The following is a 17759-nucleotide window of genomic DNA, read 5'->3' as shown; positions in this document are numbered from 1 at the left end:
CATCCTAGGAAATGGCGCCAAGTGTGAAATTTGGCGGGAAGATAGGTCAATTGGGCTATCTCTACTAACCTAAGAAAATGGCGGCAAGAAAGGGCATTTTGGCCACCTACACTAACCTAAGTTACCCGATCGCAACCTCCTCCTATGGTTTGGTGAGCATAGGACTCGACCTGTGTTGGATATAAGTCTTTATTATTTTGCATGCACTATTTTATTTAAACAATTAGAGGCGCTACCACCATCCAGTTTGGTCACCAAGGGGTCTGGTCTCCAACTGACCTAGTACACAGTACCACCACCAGAGGGTTTTGTTATCCCTCCTGTGATATAATCCAAGATGGTGGGGGAAATGGCAGGAAACAGTGTGGTCGCCATGGGGTCCAGACTCCAACTTACCTAGTACACAGCACCACCACCAGAGGGTGTTCTCATCTGTGACGAAATCCAAGATTGCTACCGTTATGTCAGCTGATGACGCAAGTACCATTATCCAAGATGGCGGGAAACAGTGTTTGGCCATGCGGTCTGGATCTAGTATACAGTACCACCACCAGAGAGCACTGTCATCCTTTCTGTTACGTAATCCGACATGACGATGCGAGATGGGGGAAATGGCGGGAAAAGGATTCTGTCTGTGCTAGACTTAAGTCTTTATTTTGCAGACAGTGTCTCCACCATGAGATCTAGCGTCCAACTGACCTAAAAAAACAGTACTGCCACCAGAGGGGGCTGTCATCCCTCCTGTGATGTAATCCAAGATGATAGTCTGGAGGGGAAAATGGCGCGAAAATGACTTAACCTGTGCTGGGCTACTGGAGAGACTAAGGAAGGAATGTACTTTATTTACTTTGGAACAAATTGTTTAGGTATCACATCCCACAAACCTGTAAACTACTCCTAAATAACGCTCTGCAGACATGCATACAACTCCTAAATTATGGAAATATTTTCAGTACAGACATGCAGACTCCTCCTAAATAATGCAGTACCCAGATGTGCAGACATGAAATCAACTCGTAAACTGTCCAAATAGTGCATAGCACAGTCTACAGACCTGCTCACAAAATAATGCATCAGACACGCAATCAACGCATGCAAGCACCGTCCGTCGCCCCCTGTCCACTGGACTGCATAGGAGGCTAGCGGCAGGCCCCACGACGTGACACAGCCGTCAGATGAGAAACCACGCACAGGTGCCCATTCGGTTCTGACAAGCATGAGGCGGTAATATGCCTTTCATACTTTGTACCTGAGAAATTCCTCTCGAAATACGTGTTCACCTACGCACCGTTGCTGACGTGACCAGATGGGGGCGAAGACCTATTTCCAGAGTGCGCCAACGCCACTGCGATCCACTACCAGATGCAAGCCAGTGCAAGCTATTGCTCTCACACCACTGCTGCCTACAGTGAGCAGGTGAAAGTTGCTTCTGTTTTCGAGCATCCAGTTAGAGTTCTCCGAGTGTTATACTAATGTCACAAAACTTCAACGCACGTTCACACGGGTCCCATATGCGAGTCACCTCATGGCAGCACGTGTGTTTTACCATTGCTGATGTGATACCTGGGGATACTGACGTCACCGAATGGCACAGGGCGCATTGTTCCTAGTGTGACATGCGAAATGCATCTAACCGTGCTTAACTGAACAGCGTGACTGACTCCACGCCGTGAAGTGCACACGCGTAGCTACAAACCATTGCAAGTGCATCTAACAAGGTTCTCATTCTTATAATGATGTCACATGGCTATGTAAAAAATAAGAACCGAGTCTACCTCTCGAAAATTATATGTCCCAGAAATAGTTAATGCTCGCTTTCTTGATGTCTCAGCTTGTATGCACGGAAATTCTTTCCCTAACAGAAACTGTTTACGAAAATAGCGCAGGATAACAACGAATACAGTCTTCCTCGCAGTCCTAACGTGGTATCCCAACCATCACGTATTACCCTTCCTGCTTTGAACACACACAAACGTTCCCACTGGTATGTAGCTCAAAGGATGTGAATGAATAGAGCATTATGATTGGCTCTTATAGAATTTACCCTACGAATTACTGATGCGATGGGTGTGGAAGCACAAGCAACCTAGCCGGCCGCGGTGGTCTAGCGGTTCTAGGCGCTCAGTCAGGAACCGCGCGACTGCTACGGTCGCAGGTTCGAATCCTGCCTCGGGCATGGATGTGTGTGATGTCCTTAGGTTAGTTAGGTTTAATTAGTTCTAAGTTCTAGGGGACTTATGACCACAGATGTTGAGTCCCATAGTGCTGAGAGCCATTTGAACCATTTTGAACAATCAACCTTTTTTTTTTCTGCAGACCAGACTTTCAGCGATTACTTTACACAGACCGCCATATTGCACTGGCAATTAGATCTTACAAACTACCCTACATATCGTCAAATTCGAAAAGACTCTTACTCAATTACTCTGCCATCCCACCGAGGACAGGAGCTTGAATATTAGAACGTGAATCTGACGTGCGACCCGTCAATACATGACCGTGTACCCTACATATATTCAAATACAGAAAGACTCGTACTCAATTACACTGCTCTCCCACCAAGGACAGGAGCCTGAATATTAGAATGTGTAACCGATCTCTGACCCACCAATATATCACTGCATATGATGTCGATGTAATAAACATACAATTCACATCCTGCACCATACAAAGTCAGCCCTTTTACATCACTTATACATAAACCTCGAAGACAGACAGCACAGTACATGTACTCATGGCACTAGATATTTACCGTGAGGTTGGGCGGGCATCGACACCCAACTGGTGGCCACAGTGCCCTCAGTGGACCGAAGTCGCTGTCAAAACCCTTCTACAAAATCTGGCTCACTTCCCATCGGAACAAGCGCGTTAGTGTTTCTGGTCTGGACCTACTTACTTGATTGCTTTTCTACACCAATCTCCAGTCTCTGGAATTACAAGAACACATGTATTTTCGCATGGTTTGCCATAATATTGTGCCATTTAGGCAGTTGTTCTCGAAATCAAGCACACACCAGTAGCCTACTGATCGCTCACGCAACATAATTCCGAAGATATAGGCTGGACGTTATTTCTCTACAAACCTGAAACTCTAGCGCTTATCCCGTCTGCGAGGACCTTTACGTGAAAACTCGAAACAAATAGAGGAAACTGATGTTTCCACTGTCGAATACCGATGTCGTTGATGTAACAGATTCCAAATCATCCCTATAATTTACAAGGTCGCTTAAGGTGTTTCTCATGTCTAGAGAACCGGCAAACGTGTCTTCCACATGCTAGATGCACACACAACAATCGATCTTCTCTCAACTAAATAAAGGCACGACAAGTGCAGAAGCAGTCAACTGAACAATTTACATGGGAGGGAATAACAGTCCAGTGCGAACACACGTCCATATTCAATATTCTCAAATTTCCACTTGATCTCGAATGCCATCCAACACATACTAAGAAATAGTTCGCTATTCGGTCGTCTAGAGGACAACACCTTTAATTCATCTACATTTCTACACTCCAACAGGCCTCTCCATTCTGACAGCTCCTGCCGTTAACGGGAAATGTGATCACTCCCACCACAGGCAACACATACACGGAATCATCCTAGAAAACCAGTCACATATATGTTTTACCATTGTACTTACAATTGAATGTTACGATCGCGGCCTCAATTGAAGGACATTCGACAATGAGCGAAGTATTGGAAATACACCCTGCTGACGGCTGTCACTCTGGAAACAGAAATATCCGCACCATTCTTATTTGACATACTCTTCCCTCTGCTACCACAGTATTCTACGGTCAACTCTTTTGCACATGTCGGAACACAAATACATACTTTATAAGCCTGATGCTCAAGGTGAACCTATCACACATTCCCTACTACTACTAAGTATAATACCTCATTAATAACTGATTGCCTACGATACAAAATAATACTGAGAGAAAATCAGCGATGGGTGGACATGACTCATGTTTTCCTTGCATGTGCTACCACTGTTTCTTAGAAAGAGAGACGTAATTGGCCAGATGTTAAAAAACCCGATCGCAACAACTACAGTATCTTGGCGGCTCGCGCATGCCCGCCCAGACACGGGACATTGCTGCGTTGCCAATTGCACACGACGCACGCGCCAAGAGAAGCAGCGCCATAGTATAGCATATAATTCGCAAGCTTACGTTTAGGGGGGAGCGCGCAGTTTATGAAGTAAAGCCACCACGGCCGCATTAACCCTTTCGCTGCTACAGACACGTGCTCCCCGCATTCCGCGCTGTGCGCGATTTTGTCATCACTGCACTGCTCGCCTGTGCAGACACATGGTGTTCCGACTGCTTTGACACACTTATCATTCGATTCCACAAAAACTATTTGGCCCAAATATTTGATTTTTACACATCTTCTTGACTGATGCCTTCTCCCCATAAATGACTTAATTTTGTTTCGATGTTCAACGCAGTTATTACGCAGCATTAAATGTAGTAAACCATTGCACGAAATTTTGAAGAGGAGGAGTAGGGAGGAGATTAGTGTTTAACGTCCCGTCGACAACGAGGTCATTAGAGACGGAGCGCAAGCTCGGGTGAGGGAAGGATGGGGAAGGAAATCGGCCGTGCCCTTTCAAAGGAACCATCCCGGCATTTGCCTGAAGCGATTTAGGGAAATCACGGATGGCCGGAGACGGGAGTGAACCGTCGAAATTTTGAAGAGTTTGCAGAGGTAAAAGTCCATAGAGTATACTTTCCGTATGGTCGATTTTAGTTGCCACAATGTTGAGAATGAAATGTGGACAAGATACCTAAATTTCATATAAAATTTACTGTATAACAATATCTCATTTAATTTAAGTACCACATAGGTGTCATATGTAATGTTGAGAAATATTCCGTCTTTCACTTTGTTCACAGCAGCAACGTCGAACATGTGTAAATTGCAAGTCATTCCGTCACTAACTCTGTAAACCGCAAATCTGTGAGGCAAATGTATACACAGTGATTGTAGTGCCTCACAAACACCTATCGCTAACTTAATTATGTTGCTGAAGTCTTGATTTTACACACAAGATGTGACAGGGGCATGGAGTACATTGTATAAATCATAGTTCGTTTAGAGGAATGTGCCACGTTTCATCACACATGAGATGGAAGTCCTCTGATGACCGACAGGTTTACCGTTAACGATCGCAATTATACAGTGCTTTAAACCACATACAGTACATGTGGCTGTATATGAGCTGAACACATGCTATGTCACGCGACTGATGCATCTTGACAGAACAGTGGAAAAATTGACCTGCAGTAACTTGCCACCTCTTTAGAATGCATCATCAGTCTACCATTAAATAGTACTTCGTTACAGCTCCATCTCATTCGATCACCCCATCCACTCTACATTATCCTTTAACACAGATGCATGTAAGCTTAGAGGCAGATGGTTCTCGGTCTTCCTGAAAAGCGTCAAATACAGTAGGCATCTTGCGTGTATCACTGGTACCTAAATAGACATACAGCATAATGCTGCCTCGACGGAGAAAAAACCGACTGCTTCCCCGATTCCCTTCACTTCCATGGCGACGTTTTCTCGAATTCCTCTTGCTGCCACACACTCATCTCCACATACAAATTGTTCTTCTCGAACCAGAAGTTGCGCAAGTACTTCCTCAAGTTCCCTGCATTTTGGTGTATATTCGGTCAATTTATAGCTATTCCCCCATCATTTTTCGCAATTCTATCTATTTTCTATGTCAGTTCTATCCATGCGATCATGACATAAGCACAGCTGCTAACACCTAGCCCAAATGCACTGATCGGGAAGTGTAGCGTAGCACTGTATTCCATTGTGTCCAATCACCTCCACCTTCGGAGAGCGTTTGCACTGTTTTCTATATGTCTGTAGACATGCATGTGTCACGGATGGCTCCCAGGACCCGTAGCAGACCTGAGTTAGTGTTTGAGTGTGGATCCGGTGCGCGTTATATCCGGTGTAACGTCGGGATAAGGATCCACAATATACCATGCACGGGATAGTGTTTGAAGGTGGATACGCCACATACATTGTATGAACCGATGATGGGATGCAGATCGCAATATACCACATCCCAAATAGCGTTCGAGTGTGGATCTGCCCTGCACTATATATATCTGGACCGATGTTTGGTGGTGGATCCACCACATGTCAAATCTGGGATAGGGCTCGCAGGTGGACCGACCACCTGTTACGGCTTAACACACATACTATGTTCGAAGTTTGGCCCACCTGCTGAGGGGACGGTGTCCAGGGAGCCTTCCACGACACATGCATATACATAGACATACAGAAAACGGAGCAAACGCTCTCCAAATGTGGAGGTGACTGGACACAATCGAGTACAGTGCTACACTACACCTCCCGATCAGTGCACTCGGGCTATGTGTTGGCAGCTGTGCTTCATTTACAAGCAATTTTAGAATGCAGAACGTGAGGTTATGTCATGATCACAGGGATAGAAGTGACATAGAAAAATCGACAGAATTGCGAGAAATTATGGGGGAATAGCTATAAATTGACCGAATATACACCGAAATGTGGGGAACTTGAGGAAGTACTTGTATATCTTCTTGTTCGCGCAGAACAATTTGTATGTGGGGACGAGTATGTGGCAGCACAAGAAATTCGAGAAAACGTCGACATGGAAGTGAAGGGTATCGAGGAAGCAGTCGAGTTTTTCTCTGTTGAGGCAGCATTATGCTGTATGTCTGTTGAGGTACTAGTGATACACGCGAGATGCCTACTATATTTGACGGTTTTCAGGAAGACCGAGAACCATCTGCCTCTAAACTTACATGTATCTGTGTTAAAGGATAATGTAGAGTGGATGGGGTGATCGAATGAGATGGAGCTGTAATGAAGTACTATTTAATGGTAGACTGATGGTGCAATCTAGTGAGGTGGGAAGTTGCTACAGGTCAGATTTTCCACTGTTCTGCTAAGGTGCATCATTCGCGTGACATAGCATGTGTTCGACTCGTATACAGCCACGTGTATTGTATGTGGCTTAAAGCACTAATTGCGATTGTTAATGGTAAACCTGTCGGTCATCAGAGGACTTCCATCTCATGTGTGATGAAACATGGCACATTCCTCTAAACAAATTATGATTTATGCAATGTTCTCCATCCCCCTGTCGCATCTTGGGTATAAAATCGAGTCTTCAGCTTCATAACTAAGTTAGCAATAGGTGCTTGTGAGGCGCTGCAATCCCCATGTATACATTTGCCTTACAGATGTGCTGTTTACAGAATTAGTGACGGAATGACTTGAAATTTACACATGTTGGACGTAGCTGCTATGCGTTTATCTGTTTTCTTGTAAGAGGTATTCGTCGTTACTAACGATCATTTTATATAGGGCTGATGTAGGCATAGTATAATTTCCGACCTGTGATCGGATGTGAACAGTGGGCGCTGCACATCTCAGGAAAGCTATATTTTACTCGCATCACACAGAGCCAATGTCTTAAGGAAGTAGTTTTTTCGTTTTATGGTTCGATAACACAGTTTATCGTAGAGAAACTGCGAAGAAGGATTTATGTCACCCGCTTGAAATATATTTCTTACATTGGAATGTTAACAGCGCTCCATTCCATATGACTGGTAGATCGGAAACACAAGTGATATGGCGTTATAGCCCGTTTTAAGTGCGGAAAGTTGTAGCATTAGGAGTGCGTGTGTTTATGTTCTCTCTTACCAGTACCTTCCAGGTACCGATCCTAGACTCTAGAACAATACTTTAGAGTTGATAGCTTGGTTGATTTACGTAAAAATGCGTCGAACTCCATCCGTCTGGACCTCCATCAATCACAAAAATCATTCGTTTCTTGTTCTTCTTAACCATCTGCTATTACATCACGCCCCCCCCCCCCCCCACCCCATGAACCATGGACCTTGCAGTTGGTGGGGAGGCTTGCGTGCCTCAGCGATACGGATGGCCGTACCGTAGGTGCAACCGCAATGAAAGGGTACCTGTTGAGAGGCCAGACAAACATTTGGTTCCTGAAGAGGGGCAGCAGCCTTTTCAGTAGTTGCAGGGGCTACAGTCTGGATGATTGACTGATCTGGCCTTGTAACACTAACCAAAACGGCCTTGCTGTGCTGGTACTGCAAACGGCTGAAAGCAAGGGGAAACTACAGCCGTAATTTTTCCCGAGGGCATGCAGCTTTAATGTATGGTTAAATGATGATGGCGTCCTCATGGGTAAAATATTCCAGAGGTAAAATAGCCTCCCATTCGGATCTCTGGGCGGGGACTACTCAAGAGGACGTCGTTATCAGGAGAAAGAAAACTGGCGTTCTACGGATCGGAGCGTGGAATGTCAGATCCCTTAATCGGGCAGGTAGGTTAGAAAATTTAAAAAGGGAAATGGATAGGTTAAAGTTAGATATAGTGGGAATTAGTAAAGTTCGGTGGCAGGAGGAACACGACTTTTGGTCAGGTGAATACCGGGTTATAAATACAAAATCAAATAGACGTAATGCAGGAGTAGGTTTAATAATGAATAAAAAAATAGGAGTGCGGGTAAGCTACTACAAACAGCATAGTGAGCGCATTATTGTGGCTAAGATAGATAACGAAGCCCACGCCTACTACAGTAGTACAAGTTTATATGCCAACTAGCTCTGCAGATGACGAAGAAATTGATGAAATGTATGATGAGATAAAAGAAATTATTCAGGTGGTGAATGGAGACGAAAATTTAACAGTCATGGGTGACTGGAATTCGAGAGTAGGAAAAGGGAGAGAAGGAAACGTAGTAGGTGAATATGGATTGAGGTTAAGAATTGAAAGAGGAAGCCGTCTGGTAGAATTTTGCACAGAGCATAACTTAATCATAGTTAACACTTGGTTCAAGAATCAGAAAAGAAGGTTGTATACATGGAAGAATCCTGGAGATACTAGTAGGTATCAGATAGAATATGTAATGGTAAGAGAGAGATTTAGGAACCAGGTTTTAAATTGTAAGACATTTCCAGGGGCACATGTGGACTCTGACCACAATCTGTTAGTTATGAACTGTAGATTAAAACTGAAGAAACTGCAAAAAGTTGAGAATTTAAGGAGATGGGACCTGGAAAAACTGACTAAACCATAGGTTGTACAGAGTTTCAGGGAGAGCATAAGGGAACAATTGACAGGAATGGGGGAAAGAAATACAATAGAAGAAGAATGGGTATCTCTGAGGGATGAAGTAATGAAGGCAGCAGAGGATCAAGTAGGTAAAAAGACGAGGGCTAGTAGAAATCCTTGGGTAACAGAAGAAATATTGAATTTAATTGATGAAAGGAGAAAATATAAAAATGTAGTAAATGAAACAGGCAAAAAGTAATACAAACGTCTCAAAAATGAGATCGACAGGAAGTGCAAAATGGCTAAGCAGGGATGGCTAGAGGACAAATGTAAGAGTGTAGAGGCTTATCTCACTAGGGGCAAGATAGATACTGCCTACAGGAAAATTAAAGAGATCTTTGGAGAAAAGAGAGCCACTTGTATGAATGTTAAGAGCTCAGATGGAAACTCAGTTTTAAGCAAAGAAGGAAAAGCAGAAAGGTGGAAGGAGTATATAGAGGGTCTATAGAAGGGCGATGTACTTGAGCACAATATTATGGAAATGGAAGAGGATGTAGATGAAGATGAAATGGGAGATACGATACTGCGTGAAGAGTTTGACAGAGCACTGAAAGACCTGAGTCGAAACAAGGCCCCGGGAGTAGACAACATTCCATTTACTGACGGCCTTGGGAGAGCCAGTCCTGACAAAACTCTACCATCTGGTGAGCAAGATGTATGAGGCAGGCGAAATAACCTTAGACTTCAAGAAGAATATAATAATTCCAATCCCAGGTGTTGACAGATGTGAAAATTACCGAACAATCAGTTTAATAAGTCACAGCTGCAAAATACTAACGCGAATTCTTTACAGACGAATGGAAAAACTGGTAGAAGCCGACCTCGGAGAAGATCAGTTTGGATTCCGTAGAAATATTGGAACACGTGAGGCAATACTGACCTTACGACTTATCTTAGAAGAAAGATAAAGGAAAGGCAAACCTACGTTTCTAGCATTTGTAGACTTAGAGAAAGCTTTTGACAATGTTGACTGGAATACTCTCTTTCAAATTCTAAAGGTGGCAGGGGTAAAATACAGGGAGCGAAAGGCTATTTACAATTTGTACAGAAACCAGATGGCAGTTATAAGAGTTAAGGGATGTGAAAGGGAAGCAGTGGTTGGGAAGGGAGTGAGACAGGGTTGTTGCCTATCCCCAATGTTATTCAATGTGTATATTGAGCAAGCAGTAAAGGAAACAAAAGAAAAGTTCGGAGTAGGCATTAAAATCGATTTAGAAGAAATAAAAACTTTGAGGTTCGCCGATGACATTGTAATTCTGTCAGAGACAGCAAAGGACTTGGAAGAGCACTTGAACGGAATGGACAGTGTCTTGAAAGGAGAATATAAGATGAACATCAACAAAAGAAAAACGAGGATAATGGAATGTAGTCGAATTAAGTCTGGTGATGCTGAGGAAATTAGATTAGGAAGTGAGACACTTCAAGTAGTAAATGAGTTTTGCTATTTGGGGAGCAAAATAACTAATGATGGTCGAAGTAGAGAGGATATAAAATGTAGACTGGCAATGGCAAGGAAAGCTATTCTGAAGAAGAGAAATTTGTTAACATCGAGTCTAGATTTAAGTGTCAGGAAGCCGTTTCTGAAAGTATTTGTATGGAGTGTAGCCATGTATGGAAGTGAAACATGGACGATAAATAGTTTGGACAAGAAGAGAATAGAAGCTTTCGAAATGTGGTGCTACAGAAGAATGCTGAAGATTAGATGGGTAGATCACATAACTAATGAGGAGGTATTGAATAGAAGAGCCGTTTTGTATCTAAATTGAAAAAAAATTGTTTATTTTCTATACATATACGGTATCTGACGCGCTGCATTATGTTAAAGATTCGTTTTTTATCTATTTGCCCAGTGATTTTAGAAATTCCGATGGAATGTAATCTATCCTTTGTGCCTTATTTGATCTTAAGTCGTCAAAAGCTCTTTTAAATTCTGATTCTGTCTCGGTTTTCCTCATCTCTTCCGTGCCAACTCCTGTTTCTTCTTCTACAACGTCATCAGTAGTCCTCCCCCTCATAAAGGCCTTCACTGTACCCCTCTATTCGCCTGTACCCCTCTATTCGCTTTCTCCTCTGCGTTTAACAGTTGATTTCCCATTACACTCTTAATATTACAGCCCTTGCTTTTAATTTCAGTAAAGACTGTTTTGACTTTTCTGTCTGCTGAGTCAATCCTTCCGTCAATCATTCCTTTTTCGACTTATTCGCATTTTTCATGCAGTCATTTCACTTTAGCTTCGCTGCGCTTCCTGTTTATTTTATTCCTAAGTGACTTGTATTTATGAATTTCAATGAACGTTTTTGTACTTCCTTCTTTCGTCGATCAACTGAAGTATTTCTTTTGTTGCCCATAGATTCTTTGCAGTTACCTTCCTTCTGTCTACTTTTTCTTTCCAGCTTCTGTGATTGCCCTTTTCAGAGGTCTCAGTTCCTCTTCAAATAAACTATGGACTGAGCTATTCGTTATCGCAGTATCTGCAGCCTCAGAGGACTTCCAGCATATCTCTTTTATCCTTAGTGTTTCCGTATACCTTTTTTGTGCATTGATCCTTCCTGACTAGTGTCTTAAACTTCAGCCTACTCTTCACAAATTACAAAATTATTATCTGAGTCTATATTTGGTCCTGGGTATGCCTTACAATCCAGTATCTGATTTCGGAATCTTTGCCTAACCATAATGTACTCTAACTGAAATCTTCCCGTATCTACCGGCCTTTTACAAGTATACCTTCGCCTCTTGTGATTCTTGAACAGAGTATTCGCCATTATTAGACTAATTTATTGCCCCATAACAATTTCTTCTACTTCTTCCTCTACAGTCACATTAAAGTCCCCCATGACTATACGATTTTTATCTCCCTTTATGTACTGAATTGCTGTTGTGGTCTTCAATCGGAAGACTGGTTTGATGAAACTCTCTATGCTATTCTATCCTCTGGGAGCCTCTCCGTCTACGATTAACTACAGCAACCTTGCTGCTTACTGTATTCATCTCTTGGTCTCCCTCTACGATTTATACCCTCACACTTTCCTTCAACACTAGACTGGTGATCCCTTGATGTCTCTGAATTTGTCCTATCAACGGAACCCTTCTTTCGGTCGAGTTGTGCCACAAATTTCTTGTCTTCCCGGTTCTATTCAGTACCTCCTCATTAGTTACCTAATGTAACCATTTAATCTTCAACATTCTTCTGTAGCATCACATTTCGAAAGCTTCTATTCTCTTTTTGTCTAAACTGTTTGTTGTCCATGTCTCACTTCCATACATGGATACACTCCAGACAAATACTTTCAAAAAAGACTTCCTGACTCTTAAACCTAAATTCGATGTTAACAGATTTCCCTTAGTCAGGAACGCTTTTCTTGCCATTGTCACTCTACATTTTATTTTGCTGCTCAAATAGCAAAAACTTATCTACTACTTTAAGTGTCTCGTTTCCTAATCTAATTCTCTTAGCATCACATGATTTATATCGACTATATCCATTATCCTCGTTTTGCTTTTGTTGACGTTCATCTTATAGTCTGTTTTCAAGACAATTTCCACTCCCTTCAACTGCTCTTCCAAGTATTTTGCTGTCTCTGACAGAACTACAATACCATCGACAAACTTCGAAGTTTTTATTTCTTTCCCTGAACTTCAATTCCTACTCCAAATTTTTCTTTTGTTTCGCTTACTGCTTGTTCAGTATACAGACTGAATAACATCGGGGAGATGCTACAACCCTGTCTCGCTCCCTTCTACATCTATATCTACATCTACATAGTGAAGTGTTTCAGGTTGGCTTGGGCTGCGTGGTGGTTTGTTATACTTCACCTCATGCACCAGACAACTAAATAATTTGCTACCTGAACACTTACTTTTTATACAATGAATGTTGCTTACTGAATATTCGGTCGCCGTTATGTATTATTAGTCAGGGTACAGCTAGTCGGTGCCCTGAATCCGTGTGCCTTCTTCCTCCAACTTGGCTCAGACTTCACCTCCTTACCGGCTGCATATAAAGCTGCTGAAAATTAATTTCTCTTTCTCATTCATTCCACCACATAAATAAGAAATGGGATGCAACTCACCTTCTTATGTTATCTTCAAAATTATAACTCAATACATGATAAATGACAGCTACCAACTCATATACTGCCTCTCTGTACTACGTACATAACAGATCTGATATTCAACTTGATAGTTAACTATTACAACACACTTATTGTCTTTGACATTTTACGTTCTTAGATTTCATGGAGCTCTTTCCCCCTTACCGCCCGCTCTATCTCCAACTCAGCAGGTAGGGTCCTCCGACTGCTATCTATTTCCGTACAGTCTCTGGATCGTTACTCTGGTATTAGCACCTACGATTTAAAATACTTCCCAATAGTGGTGTGCTCACCACTTGTCGACTACTCTGTCACGAACATGTTTTCTCTGGCATATTTATTTAAGAACGTGACACCTCTCATTCGAGGAATGAGATGTATCCCTGCAATAGAATCTCCGCAAACCACCTTGAGGTGCGTGGCGCAGGGTACCATGTACCACTACTAGCCATTCGCTCCTCTGTTCCACCCGCAAATAGAGCGAGGGAAATACGACTGTCTGTATACCTCCGTATGAGCCCTAATTTCTCGTATCTTATCTTCGCGTTCCTTAGGCGCAATGTATGTTGGTGACAGTAGAATCGTTCCGCACTTAGCGTCAGTTGTCGGTTCTCCAAATTGTCTCAGTAGTGTTCCTCGAAAAGAACGTCGCATTTCCTTCAGGGATTCCCATTTCAGTTCCGAAGCACCTCCGTAACATTTTACATGTTGTTCGAACCTACCGGTAACAAAACCAGCAGCCCGCCTCTGAATTGATTCGATGCTTTCCTTTAGTCCGATCTGGTACGGATCCCAAACTCTCGAGCAGTTCTCAGGAATATGCTGCTTCCCTTTCGTGCCCATCGACGCTTGTAACTGCCATCTGGTTTGTGTACAAATTGTAAATAGCCTTTCGCTCCCTGTATTCTACCCCACCACCTTTAGAATTTGAAAGAGAGTATTCTCGTTAACATTGTCAAAAATTTTCTTTAAGTCTACAAATGCTATAAATGTAGGTTTGCCTTTCCTTAACCTATCTTCTGAGGTAAGTCATCGGGTCAGTATTGCCTCGCGTGTTCCTACATCTCTGGATTATAAATATAAAAAGGTAGGCGTTTACCAGTTTTTCCATTCTTCTGTAGGGAATTCGTGTTAGTATTCGGCAACCATGACTTATTATTTTCACCTCTGTCAGCAACTCCTTACTGAATTACCCGTTCAATGTCCTCATATACTTCCTCTATCTCATCTTCAGCTTACGACGTGGGCATGTACACCTGAACTATTGTTGTTGGTGCACTTAGACAGAAGGCAACACTGTTATTCACAATTAACCAGACAGCACAGATGTTAGAAGCTGTAATAATACTACCTGAAGCAATGCATGAAAACACTTTCAAATCTGAATTTTCCCCCACATTAAGAAGAACACTTTATTTGCTGGGAACTCTCCGACTCCATCATAAAACTAGTTTGATGTTCCACATTTCATTCATATGGCGACAACGGAAAACTGTATCGAACATGTTATCAACATAAACAGGTGTATGTACTAGCATCCGGGGTTCTACGCGTCTGCTGGGTTGTGGAACATTGAGGTATATTGAACTGTACTAAAATAAAAAAATGGCTCTGAGCACTATGGGACTTGCCAGCCGAAGTGGCCGAGCGGTTGTAGGCGCTACAGTCTGGAACCACGCGACCGCTGCGGTCGCAGGTTCGAATCCTGCCTCGGGCATGGATGTGTGTTATGTCCTTAGGTTAGTTAGGTTTAAGTAGTTCTAAGTTCTAGGGGACTGATGACCTCAGAAGTTAATTCCCATAGTGCTCAGAGCCATTTTGAGCCACTATGGGACTTAACTTCTGAGGTTGTCTAACTAAAATAGTTCCGTGATGATTCTGCATGACACAAGCACTTGATAGGTTTTCGAAGGTAAATAGCGTCAGGTGTTAAGGAAATTCACGTTCGATTACACTTTGGAAATTCTGATTTCCAGTCATCCCGAAAGAAAAGCATGCTAACCTCAAAGAGATGAATTCGTAGTTAGGTGGTGTGACCTGCAGACTAAAACTGAAGAAACTGCAAAAAGGCAAGAATTCACCGAGATAGGACCTGGATGAACTGAAAGAACAAGGCGTTGTAGAGAGTTTCAGAGGGAGCATTAGGGAACGATTGATAAGAACACAGGAAAGGGGTACAATGGAAGAAGGATAGCTTTGAGAGATGAAATAGTGAAGCCAGCAGAGGATCAAGTAGATAAGAAGACGAGGGCTAGTAGAAATCCTTGGGTAGCACATGAAATATTGAATTTACTCGATAAAAGAAAAAATATATAAAAATGCAATAAATGAAGTAGGCGAAAGGGAATACAAATGTCTAAAAAACTAGATCGATAGGAAGTGCAAAAAGACTAAGCAGGAATGCCTAGAGGACAAATGTAAGGATATAAAAGCACACACAGGAAAATTAAGAGACCTTTGGAGAAAAGAGAACCACCTGTATGACTAGCAAGAGCTCAGATGGAAAATCAGTCTTAAGCAAAGAAGGAAAAGCAGAAAGATGGAAGGAGTATATAGAGGGTCTATACAAGGAAGATGTACTTGAGGGCACTATTGTGGAAATGAAACAGAACATAGATGAAGATGAGAAGGGAGATATGATATCACATGAAGAATTTGACAAATCACTGAAAGACTTAATCGAAACAAGGCCCCGGTAGTATGCAACATTCCGTTAGAGCTACAGATAACCTTAGGAGAGCCAGCCGTGACAAAACTCTTCCGTCTGGTGAGAAAGATGAATGAGACAGCCGAAACACCCTCATACTTGAAGAACAATATAATAATTCCAATTCCTAAGAAAGCAGGTGCTGACAGATGTGAAAATTACCAGACTATCAGTTTAATAAGTAACCGTTGCAAAATGCTAACACAAGTCCTTTACAGAAAAATCAAAAAACTGGTAGAAGCTGACCTGCGGGAAAATCAGTTTGGATTCAGGAAAAATGTAGGAACATGAGAGGCAATACTGACCCTACGTCTTCTCAAAGAAGGTAAGTCAAGAGAAGGCAAACCTACGTTTCTAGCATTTGTAGACTTAGAGAAAGCTTTTGACAATGTTGACTGGAATGAACTCTTTAAAATTCTGAAGGTGGCAAGGGTAAAATACATCGAGCGAAAGGCTAATTACAATTTGTACAGAAACCAGATGGTAGTTATAAGAATCGAGGGACACGAAAAGGAAGCAGTGGTTGAGAAGGGAGTGAGACGGGGTTGTAGCCTATCCCCGATGTTATTCAATCTGTATTGAGCAAGCACTAAAGGAAACAAAAGAAAAAAATTGGAATAGGAATTAAAGTCCAGGGAGAAGAAATAAAAACTTTGAAGTTTGCTGATGACATTGTAATTCTGCCAGAGACAGCTAAGGACTTGGAACAGCAGTTGAACAGAATGGACAGTGTCTTGAAAAGAGGATATCAGATGAACATCAACAAAAGCAAAACGAGCATAATCCAATGTAGTCGAATTAAATCAGTTGATGTTGAGGGAACTAAATTAGGAAACGAGACACTTAAAGTAGTAGATGAGTTTTGCTATTTGGGGAGCAAAATAACTGATGATGGCTGAAGTAGAGAGGATACAAAATGTAGACTGGCAATGGAAAGAAAAGCATTAGTGAAGAGAAATTTGTTAACACCGAGTATAGATGTGTCAGGATGTCTTTTCTGAAAGTATTTGCATGGAGTGTAGCTATGTATGGAATTAAAACATGGATCATAAATAGTTTGGACAAGAAGAGAATAGAAGCTTTCGAATTGAGGTGCTACAGGTGAATGCTGAAGATTAGATGGGTAGATCACGTAACTAATGAGGAGGTACTGAATAGAATTGGGGAGAAGAGGAGTTTGTGCACAACTTGACTACAAGAAGGGATCGGTTGGTAGGACATGTTCTGAGGCATCAAGGGATCACCAATTTAGTACTGTAGGGAAGCGTGGAGGGTAAAAATTGTAGAGGGAGACCAAGAAATGAGTACACTAAGCAAATTCAAAAGGATGCAGGTTGCAATAGTTACTCGGTGATGAAGAGGCTTGCACTGTACATAGTAGCTTGGAGAGCTGCATCAAACCAGTCTTTGAATATCACTACAACAACAGGTGGTATACGAGCTAAGAAACCGTCTGCTAGCAGCAGAATTCATAGCGTGAACGAATGGCTTGTTTAAAACAATCTTACAATCCGTAAATCCATATTTTACAGTCGAATCAGCCGGACAATACCACGCAAATCCTCCACTGGATTTCTAAGTCGGACGTCAAAATATCACGAGCAAAGTGGTATCTGTGACGCAAAAAGACACAGCCAGAGTTGCAGCTAAATTAGACATTTACTTAGTCAGTGACCGGTTTTGTGCTATGCCCTTTCTCAAACCAACGTTAGTGCGAAACCGGGCTGCGACTAAATAAACATCCGTTTTAGTTGCAACTCTGACTGTCTCTTTTTGCATCACGATCTAAAATGAGTTGCTGTT

The sequence above is a fragment of the Schistocerca nitens genome, chromosome 8 (assembly GCF_023898315.1).
Source record: "Schistocerca nitens isolate TAMUIC-IGC-003100 chromosome 8, iqSchNite1.1, whole genome shotgun sequence".
Lineage (NCBI taxonomy): Eukaryota > Metazoa > Arthropoda > Insecta > Orthoptera > Acrididae > Schistocerca > Schistocerca nitens.
Note: the sequence above shows the minus strand (reverse complement) of the source record.